The following is an 8,391-nucleotide window of genomic DNA, read 5'->3' as shown; positions in this document are numbered from 1 at the left end:
TTGAACCACAGTGCCACTTCTGGCTTTCTGGTAGTTAATTGGAGATAAGAGTCTTAGGGACTTACCTGCCCAGGCTGGCTTCAAACCATGATCCTAAGATCTCAGCCTCCTGAGTAGCTAAGATTACAAGTATAAGTCACTGGTCCCCAGCTTACTTTATTATTTTATTCATTTTTATTGCTAGGGGCTGGGAAGATGGCTCAGTGGCAGAACGCTTGCCTTGCATGCATGAGGCCCTGAGTTCCATTCCTCAGCACCACATAAGCAAAAAGAAAAAAACCAGAAGTGGCGCTGTGGCTCAAGTGGTAGAGCGCTAGCCTTGAGCTGAAAAGCTGAGGGACAGCGTCCAGGCTCAGAGTTCAGGCCCCACGACCGGACCCAAAAAAAAAAAAAGAGTATCATAAGCTGAGAGCTTATGTCTCATGCCTTTAACCATAGCTACTCAGGAGGTGAGATATGAGGATTGTAGTTCAAAGCCAGCCCTGGCAGGAAAGTCTATGAGACTTATCTCCCATTAATAACTACAAAACTGGAACTAGCAGTGTGGCTCAAAGTGGTAAAGTACTAGCCTTGATGGAAAAAGCTCAGACAGCACCCAGGCCCTGAATTCAAGCCCTACAATCAACAACAACAACAAATTATTATTGTCTATAAGAAATGGCCTTAAGCTGGGCGCCGGTGGCTCATGCCTGTAATCCTAGCTTACTCAGGAGGCTGAGATCTGAGGATCGCAGTTAAAAGCCAGCCTGGGCAGGAAAGTCCATGAGACTCTTATCTCCAATAAACCACTAGAAAACCGGAAGTGGTGCTGTGGCTCAAGGGGGTAGAGCGCTTGCCTTGAGCTGAAGAGTGCAGGGATAGTGCCCAAGCCCAGAGTTCAAGCCCCATGACCGACCAAAAAAAAAAAAAAGAAATGGCCTTATGGCCTTATGACCAAGGCTCCGGTGACTCACACCTTTAATCTTAGCTACTCAAGAGGTGAACATCTGAGGATCATGGTTCAAAGCCAGATCAGGCAGGAAAGTCTGTGAGACTCTTATCTCCAATTAACACCAGAAAACTGGAAGTGGTGCTGTGGCTCAAGTGGTAGAGCACTCACCTTGAGCTGAAGAGCTCAGAGACAGTGCCTAGGCCCAAAATTCAAGCCCCATGAATGACAAAAATAAAATAAAATAAAAAAGGCCTTATTTCAAAGAAACACATGAGAAATGTTCATCATCCCTGGCTGTAAAGGAAATGTAAATAAAAACACCCTGAGATATCACCTTACCCCAGTCAGAATGGCCTATATCCTAAATCCAGACTGACAAATGCTGGGGAGAATGTGGAGAAAGAGGAACCCTACTGCACTGCTGGTGGGAATGAAAACTGATACAACCACTCTGGAAAGCAATCTGGAGGTTCCTCAGAAAACTCAACCTAGACATATGACCCAGCCATACCACTTCTAGGCATGTACCCTGTGCAACAGGAACCAGGATACAACAAGGACACCTGTACTTCCATGTTCATTGATGTGCTGTTCACAATAGCCAAGATAAGGAAAGAACCCAGATGCCCTGCTACAGATGAATGGATCAAAAAATTGTGGTACCATATACAATGGAATTTTACACAGCCATTAGAAAGGATAAAATGATGGCATTTGCCAGGAAATGGAACTAGAACAAATCATATTGAGAAGGTAAGCCAAGATCAGAGAGACAAATGGCATGTGTTCTCCCTGATATGTGGATATTAGAATTAAAATGCAGTGAAGGGGCTGGGAAGGTGGCTCAGTGGTAGAGTGCTTGCCTTGCATGCATGAGGCCCTGGGTTCGATTCTTCAGCACCACATAAGCAGAAAAAGCCAAGCCGGGCACTGGTGGCTCACGCCTGTAATCCTAGCTACTCAGGAGGCTGAGATCTGAGGATCGAGGTTCAAAGCCAGCCTGGGCAGGAGAGACCGTGAGACTCCTATCTCCAATAAACCACCTGAAAACCGGAAGTGGTGCTGTAGCTCAAGGGGTAGAGCACTCGCCTTGAGCTGAAGAGCTGAGGGACAGCGCCCAGGCCCAGAGTTCAAGCCCCACGACCGACAAAAAAAAAAAAAAGAAAAAGCCAGAAGTGGCGCTGTGGCTCAAGTGGTAGAGGGCTAACCTTGAGCTGAAGAGCTGAGGGACAGCACCCAGGCCCAGAGTTCAGGCCCACAACCGACAAAAAAAAAAAAAAAAAACAACTAAAAACTAAAATGCAGTAAAGCCAGGCACCAGTGGCTCATGCCTGTAATCCTAGCTACTCAGGAGGCTGAGATCTGATGATCATGGTTCAAAGCCAGCCCAGGCGGGAACATCTGTGGGACTTATCTCCAATAAACCACCAGGAACCTGGAAATGGTGCTGTGGCTCAAGCGGTAAAGCACTTGCCTTGATCTAAAGAGCTCAGGGACAGTGCCCAGGCCCAAAGTTCAAGCCCCATAATCAACCAACAAATAAATAAGTAAATAAATAAATAAATAAAATGCTATGAGATATATGAAGTAAACAGGACTCAAGTTACCCATACACAGTGAGACCAAACGAGGATAATCTTGGGAGAAAGGCACCAAATTGCAATACTCAAACACCTCTTCATTTGTATATAAAATAATATGCATACTGAAAAGAACCCCAAGGATAAGGAAACAAAGTACCTCTTCTTAATTTGTCCTATGGTTTTTTTAGATGACTCTGTATTCTTTACCTCATATATAGTATGTGTACGTGCACATCTGTGAGAAGGTGGGAGCAGAGCACAGAATTATTGGAAAGCAGGTAAAAATACACCAGAGGGGCCTATCAGCTGCATTGGACATTGATGAGGATGAATTAAGCAACTCAAGGGTGGTGATGGGAGGAAGGGAATAAGAAAGAGGGAACAGCTGATACTAAGCAAAAGGAAAGAAATGTATGTATCACCTGATTTTTTTTAAAAAAGTTTTATTGTTAAGGGTCATAGAGGGGGCTGGGAAGGTGGTTCAGTGGTAGAATGCTTGCCTTGCATGCATGAGGCCCTGGGTTTGATTCCTCAGCACCACATAAACAGAAAAAGCCGGAAGTGGTGCTGTGGCTCAAGGGGTAGAGCGCTAGCCTTTAGCTGAAGAGCTGAGCGACAGCGCCCAGGCTCAGAGTTCAAGCCCCATGACTGACCAAAAAAAAAAAAAAGGTTATAGAGTTCATAAGTAATATAGATTAAGATAATGATGACTATCATTGTGAAGATTAAAAGGTGTTTGTGTCTTTAAATAAATATAACTATGACCAGTATTGTGAAATTTATGTAGTCACGTAATCTCAATAAAGAAATATTTTGGGGGAAGAAATGGCCTTGTTTTTATCTTCCAAGGATTTGGCACAGTATTTGATACATAATAAAATGTTGTGATTAGTGAAAGAGAACAAATGAGTAAATAAATGAACAAATTACTAAAAAAGTTCTTAAACATAGCCAGCTGTGGCAACACCTCTCTGCATAACAATAAGGGGATATTGATGACTTCCGTCCAAGTAAAAGACTAAACTAGAAATGAGTAAAGATAAAAAAGACATGTCAGAGGACCAGACATTTAAAAATAAAAAATGGCAGAAATCTAGAACTCTAGCTCAGGTACTTTATATCAAGAAAAAGTTGTATGTGGGCTGGGAAGGTGGCTCAGTGGTAGAGCGCTTGCCTTGCAGGCATGAGGCCCTGGGTTCGATTCCTCAGCACCACATAAGCAAAAAAGAAAAAAACCGGAAGTGGCGCTGAGGCTCAAGTGGTAGAGCGCTAGCCTTGAGCTGAAGAGCTGGGGGACAGTGCCCAGGCCCAGAGTTCAGGCTCCATGACCAGACCACCCCCCCCACCAAAAAAAAGTTGTAGGTTATGTGTGGTATTAGGATGAGCTTTGTAGATGCTAGGCAAGGGCTATCTGGCTGAGCTATGCCCTGGTTATCGTTTTTTTGTTTTTGTTTTTTGCCAGTTTTGGGGCTTGAACTGTAAGCCTGTGTGCTGTCCCTGAGCTTCTTTTGCTCAAGACTGGCACTCTACCACTTGAGCCACAGCACCACTTTTTCTGAGTATGTGGTACTAAGGAATCGAATCCAGGTCTCCATGCATGGTAGGCAAGCACTGTACCACTAAGCCACATTCCCAACTCTGCCCTGGTTATTTTAACTGCCAAATTGGCAATGTAATTCTGGAGAGCTGTGCAGAAGAGTGGACACAGTTTTGAGAAATAAGTAACCGAAGTGCACAGGAATGGCCTGTGATTCCAGGAGGACCTGTGGGGCTCTCCTAACTTAGGGCTCTGTACTCCCCCACTCTCCTTTTTACCACCCCTCAAATCCTAAACTAAACATGCTGGCACTCATCCTGTATCTCTCTTACCCATAGGATTCTCAAATGGACTCATCAAACCCAGTGTGTGTGTATGTGTGTGTGTGTGTGTGTGTGTGTGTGCGCGTGTGTGTGTGTGTGTGCGCGCGCGTGTGTGTGTGTGTGTGCGCGCGCGCGCGCGCATGTGTTTGTCATAAGACATGAGCTCGAAACCCAGGTGCTGTCCATGACTTTTTTTTTTTTTTTGCTAATTATGAGGGCTTGAACTCAGGGTCTGGGCACTGTCCCTGAAGCTTCTTTTGCTCAAGACTAGCACTTTAACACTTGAGCCGTAGCACCACACTTCCAGCCTTTTCTGTTTATATGGTACTGAGGAATCGTACCAGGGGTTTCATGCATTCTAGGCAAGCACTCTACCACTGAGCCACATTCCTAGCCCCCCTGAGCCTTTTTGCTTAAGGCTAGCACTCTACCTACCACTTGAGCCACAGATCCACTATCAGCTTGTGTGTGTGTGTGTGTGTGTGTGTGTGTGTGTGTGTGTGTGGTTAATTGGAGGTAAGAGTCTAATGGACTTTCCTGCCTGAGTTGGCTGTGAAACGCAATCCTCAGATCTCAGCCTCTTTATTAGCTATGATTACAGGCACGAGCCACAGTTCCAGCACTGATATATTACCCTGCAAGTCCCCTTTGTTCCTCAGCACCCAAGAAAACTGAACATATTACCTTAATTAGCCAGCAGAGGGCAAGGAGTTGAATATGTTGGATCTCTTGAAAGAAACTTTTTTTGGGGGGATGGGGAGTACTGGAGGAGAGCAGTACTGAGATCTGAACTTGGGGCTTCATGCTTGCTAGTCAGGCTACCATTTGAACCACTCTGCAAGCCATGCAAAGTCTCTCTTTTACACAAGCACCTGTGTTCTCTAGTCCCCATCACAGTGGCCGTGGGTAGCTTTGGGCAGTGAAAGGGAATGACCTAGTGAGGCATTTTTTCCAGTTGGAACTGAGGTCATGGCGAGACAGGATGTGTCATGGTGAGGGCATGTCTCAGGCTCCATAGTTCTGAAATGGGGTTTAGGGAATGGAGAGAGTCCAGTTACTAGTGTAAATTGGCTCCACAGACCAGAATAGGCAATGTGAAGCTTCAGGAGAGATGGCAAAACTACTTAAAAGTCTGAAGCAGGAACAAAACGGAGGGCATGCCCAAGTCCACTTAGAAGCCTGAAGGCACGGTGTTCCCAGAGGGGAGTGAACAGGAAGCCAAGACTTCCTCTCTCTCCCTCCCTGTTCTTAGCTTCAAGGTCACTTGCTGCTGTAATGAATTCCAACCTGTGTTTTAATTGGCACTGTTCCCAGGGCATGATGACAATAGCTCAGCATCCTGCTCCCACTGACCCCTATAAACACCCCGAATGTTCTTAAATAATAGTCATTCACACAAATGTCTCACACATATTATCCCATTTTACCACACCAATTGTGTGTAGGACTTTTTTTTTTTCTGGTACAAAGGATTGAACCTATGGCCTGGTACATACTAAGCATTTACTCTACCACTAACCTACACCTCCAGCCTTTTAAAAAAAAAATTGGTACCAGGCACTGGTGGCTGATGCCTATAATCCTAGCTACTCAGGAAGCTAAGATCTGAGGATCATGGTTCAAAGACAAGAAAGACTCTTATCCTCAATAAACCACCAGAAAACTGGAAGTGGTGCTGTGGCTCAAGTGGTTTAGTGCTAGCCTTGAGCTGAAGAGCTCAGGGACGGCCCTCAGGCCCAGAGTTCAAACCCAGGACAAAAAAAAAGGGGGGGAGGGCTGGGAAGGTGGCTCAGTGGTAGAGTGCTTGCCTTGTATGCATGAGGCCCTGGGTTCGATTCCTCAGCACCACATAAGCAAAACGAAAAAAGCCAGAAGTGGCGCTGTGGTTCAAGTGGTAGAGCGCTAGCCTTGAGCTGAAGAGCTGAGGGACAGTGCCCAGGCCCAGAGTTCAGGCCCCACGATGGGACCCAAAAAAAAGGTTCAGAGAAGGGGAGATTCTGGGGTTTCAACTCAAGACCTCCTACTTGCTAGCTATGCAGTCTGCCACTGGAATTTTGTCCCAGCTCTTTTTGCTTTTATTTTTTTAAATTAATTTACTTTACTGTTATTATAGATGATGTACAGAGGGATTACAATTACATGAGTCAGGTAATGAGTACATTTTCTTTTGTACAGTCTTCTGTTCCCTCATCCTCTCCCAGTCCCTCTCTCCTGTCTCCACCCTTTCACCCAAGTCCAATGAGCTACCCTGCTGCACTTCACCCTTTCCCTTTGTGTTCTGTGCCCTCCCCCCAACTCTCCCAAAGATATATACGTGAATACACCATATATAAGGTAAAGAAGACAAAATCATAAAAAACTAAAAAATAAAATCTTTCTTGTATCTGGAGTTTCAGTATATATATTACTTTGTATAAATATGAAGAGGCATTTAGGCATTGTGCCTTTGTGTTTCCCTCCTAAGAGTATCATCTTTGGGTCTCACTGTGTATGATTATGTAGAATCCTGTGTAATTTGTCATATCTCAGTGCATTTTAGATCTAGTTTCTTCATATCAGAGACAACATGCGCCATTTGTCTCCCTGAGCTTAGCTTACCTCACTTAACATGATTTGTTCTAGGTCCATCCATTTCCCTGCAAATGACATATTAGTATTCTTTCTAATGGCTGTGTAAAATTCCATTATGTATAGGTACCCCCCCCCCCCCACTTTTTTTTGCCAACCCTGGGGTCTGAACTCTGGGCCTAGGTGCTGTCAGCTCTTCAGCTCAAGGCTAGTGCTCTACCACTTGAGCCAGTGTCACTTCTGGCTTTTTCTGCTTATGTGGTGCTGAGGAATCAAAGCCAGGGCCTCATGTATGTGAGGGAAGCACTCTACCACTAAGCCACCTTCCTAGCCCCCACTCTACCAATTTGAGCCACAGTTTATGTGTTTATGTGATTCAGAGGAATCAAACACAGGGCTTTATGCATGCTAGCCAAGCACTCTACCACTAAGCTACATTCCCAGCCTCATAGGTACCATTTTTTTTTTTTTGTATCAACTCATTTATTGTGGGGGCATCTGGGCTGTTTCCATATCTTGGCTATTGTGAGTAGTGTGGCAATGAACATGGATGTGCAGGTGTCCTTATCTTTTCATGGCTCATGATGTTCAGGGTAGATGCGTAGGAGTGGCATGGCTGGGTTGTAGGGAAGGTCTATGTTTAGATTTTTGAGGAACCTCCAGACTGCTGCCCAGAGTAGTTGTACTAGTTTACATTTCCACAGTGCAGTAGGGTTCCTTTTTCCTTACCTCCCCACCAACATTTGTTGTTGTTTGAATTGACAATGTTGGCCAATTTTACTGGGATGAGATAGAACCTGAGTTCTTTTGATTTGCATTTCCTTTATGGCCAGTGATGAACATTTCCTCATGTGTTTCTTTGCCACTCTTACATCTTCTGAGAAGTCTCTCCTTAACTCCTTTTCCCATTTAGTGATTGGCTTATTAGGTTTGGGAAGGGTTTCTTTAGCTCATTATATATATTAGATCTCTGTCTGATATATTGCTGGTAAAGATCTTTTTTTTTTTTTTTTTTGCCGGTCGTGGTACCTGAACTCTGGGCCTGGGCACTGTCCCTCAGCTCTTCAACTCGAGGCTAGCACTCTTCTATCACTTGAGCCACAGTGCCACTTCCAGCTTTTTCTGCTTATGTGGTGCTGAGGAACCTATCACAGGGTCTAATGCTTGCAAGGCAAGCACTCTACCACTGAGCCACCTTCCCAGCCCACTGGTAAAGATCTTTTCCCAGTTTGTTGGCTGTCTTTCTAGTTTAGCTATGCAGAAACTTTTAGTTATTTTCTTGACAGATGGGGTGTCTCTGCTGGCCTTGAATTCCTATCTCTACCTCCTGAGTAGCTGTGATTATAGGCATGAGCTAGTGAACTCAGCCCCAAAACTATTTTTGATATTATTGTTATATTGCCAAGGCTGGCCTTGAACTTCAAAAGACACACAGCAAGTATCCAGTGT

The sequence above is a fragment of the Dipodomys spectabilis genome, unplaced genomic scaffold (assembly GCF_019054845.1).
Source record: "Dipodomys spectabilis isolate Male_0828 unplaced genomic scaffold, ASM1905484v1 ptg000069l, whole genome shotgun sequence".
In the NCBI taxonomy this organism is placed as follows: domain Eukaryota; kingdom Metazoa; phylum Chordata; class Mammalia; order Rodentia; family Heteromyidae; genus Dipodomys; species Dipodomys spectabilis.
The sequence above is the reverse complement of the archived record's forward strand: the minus strand, read 5'-3'. Positions refer to the sequence as shown.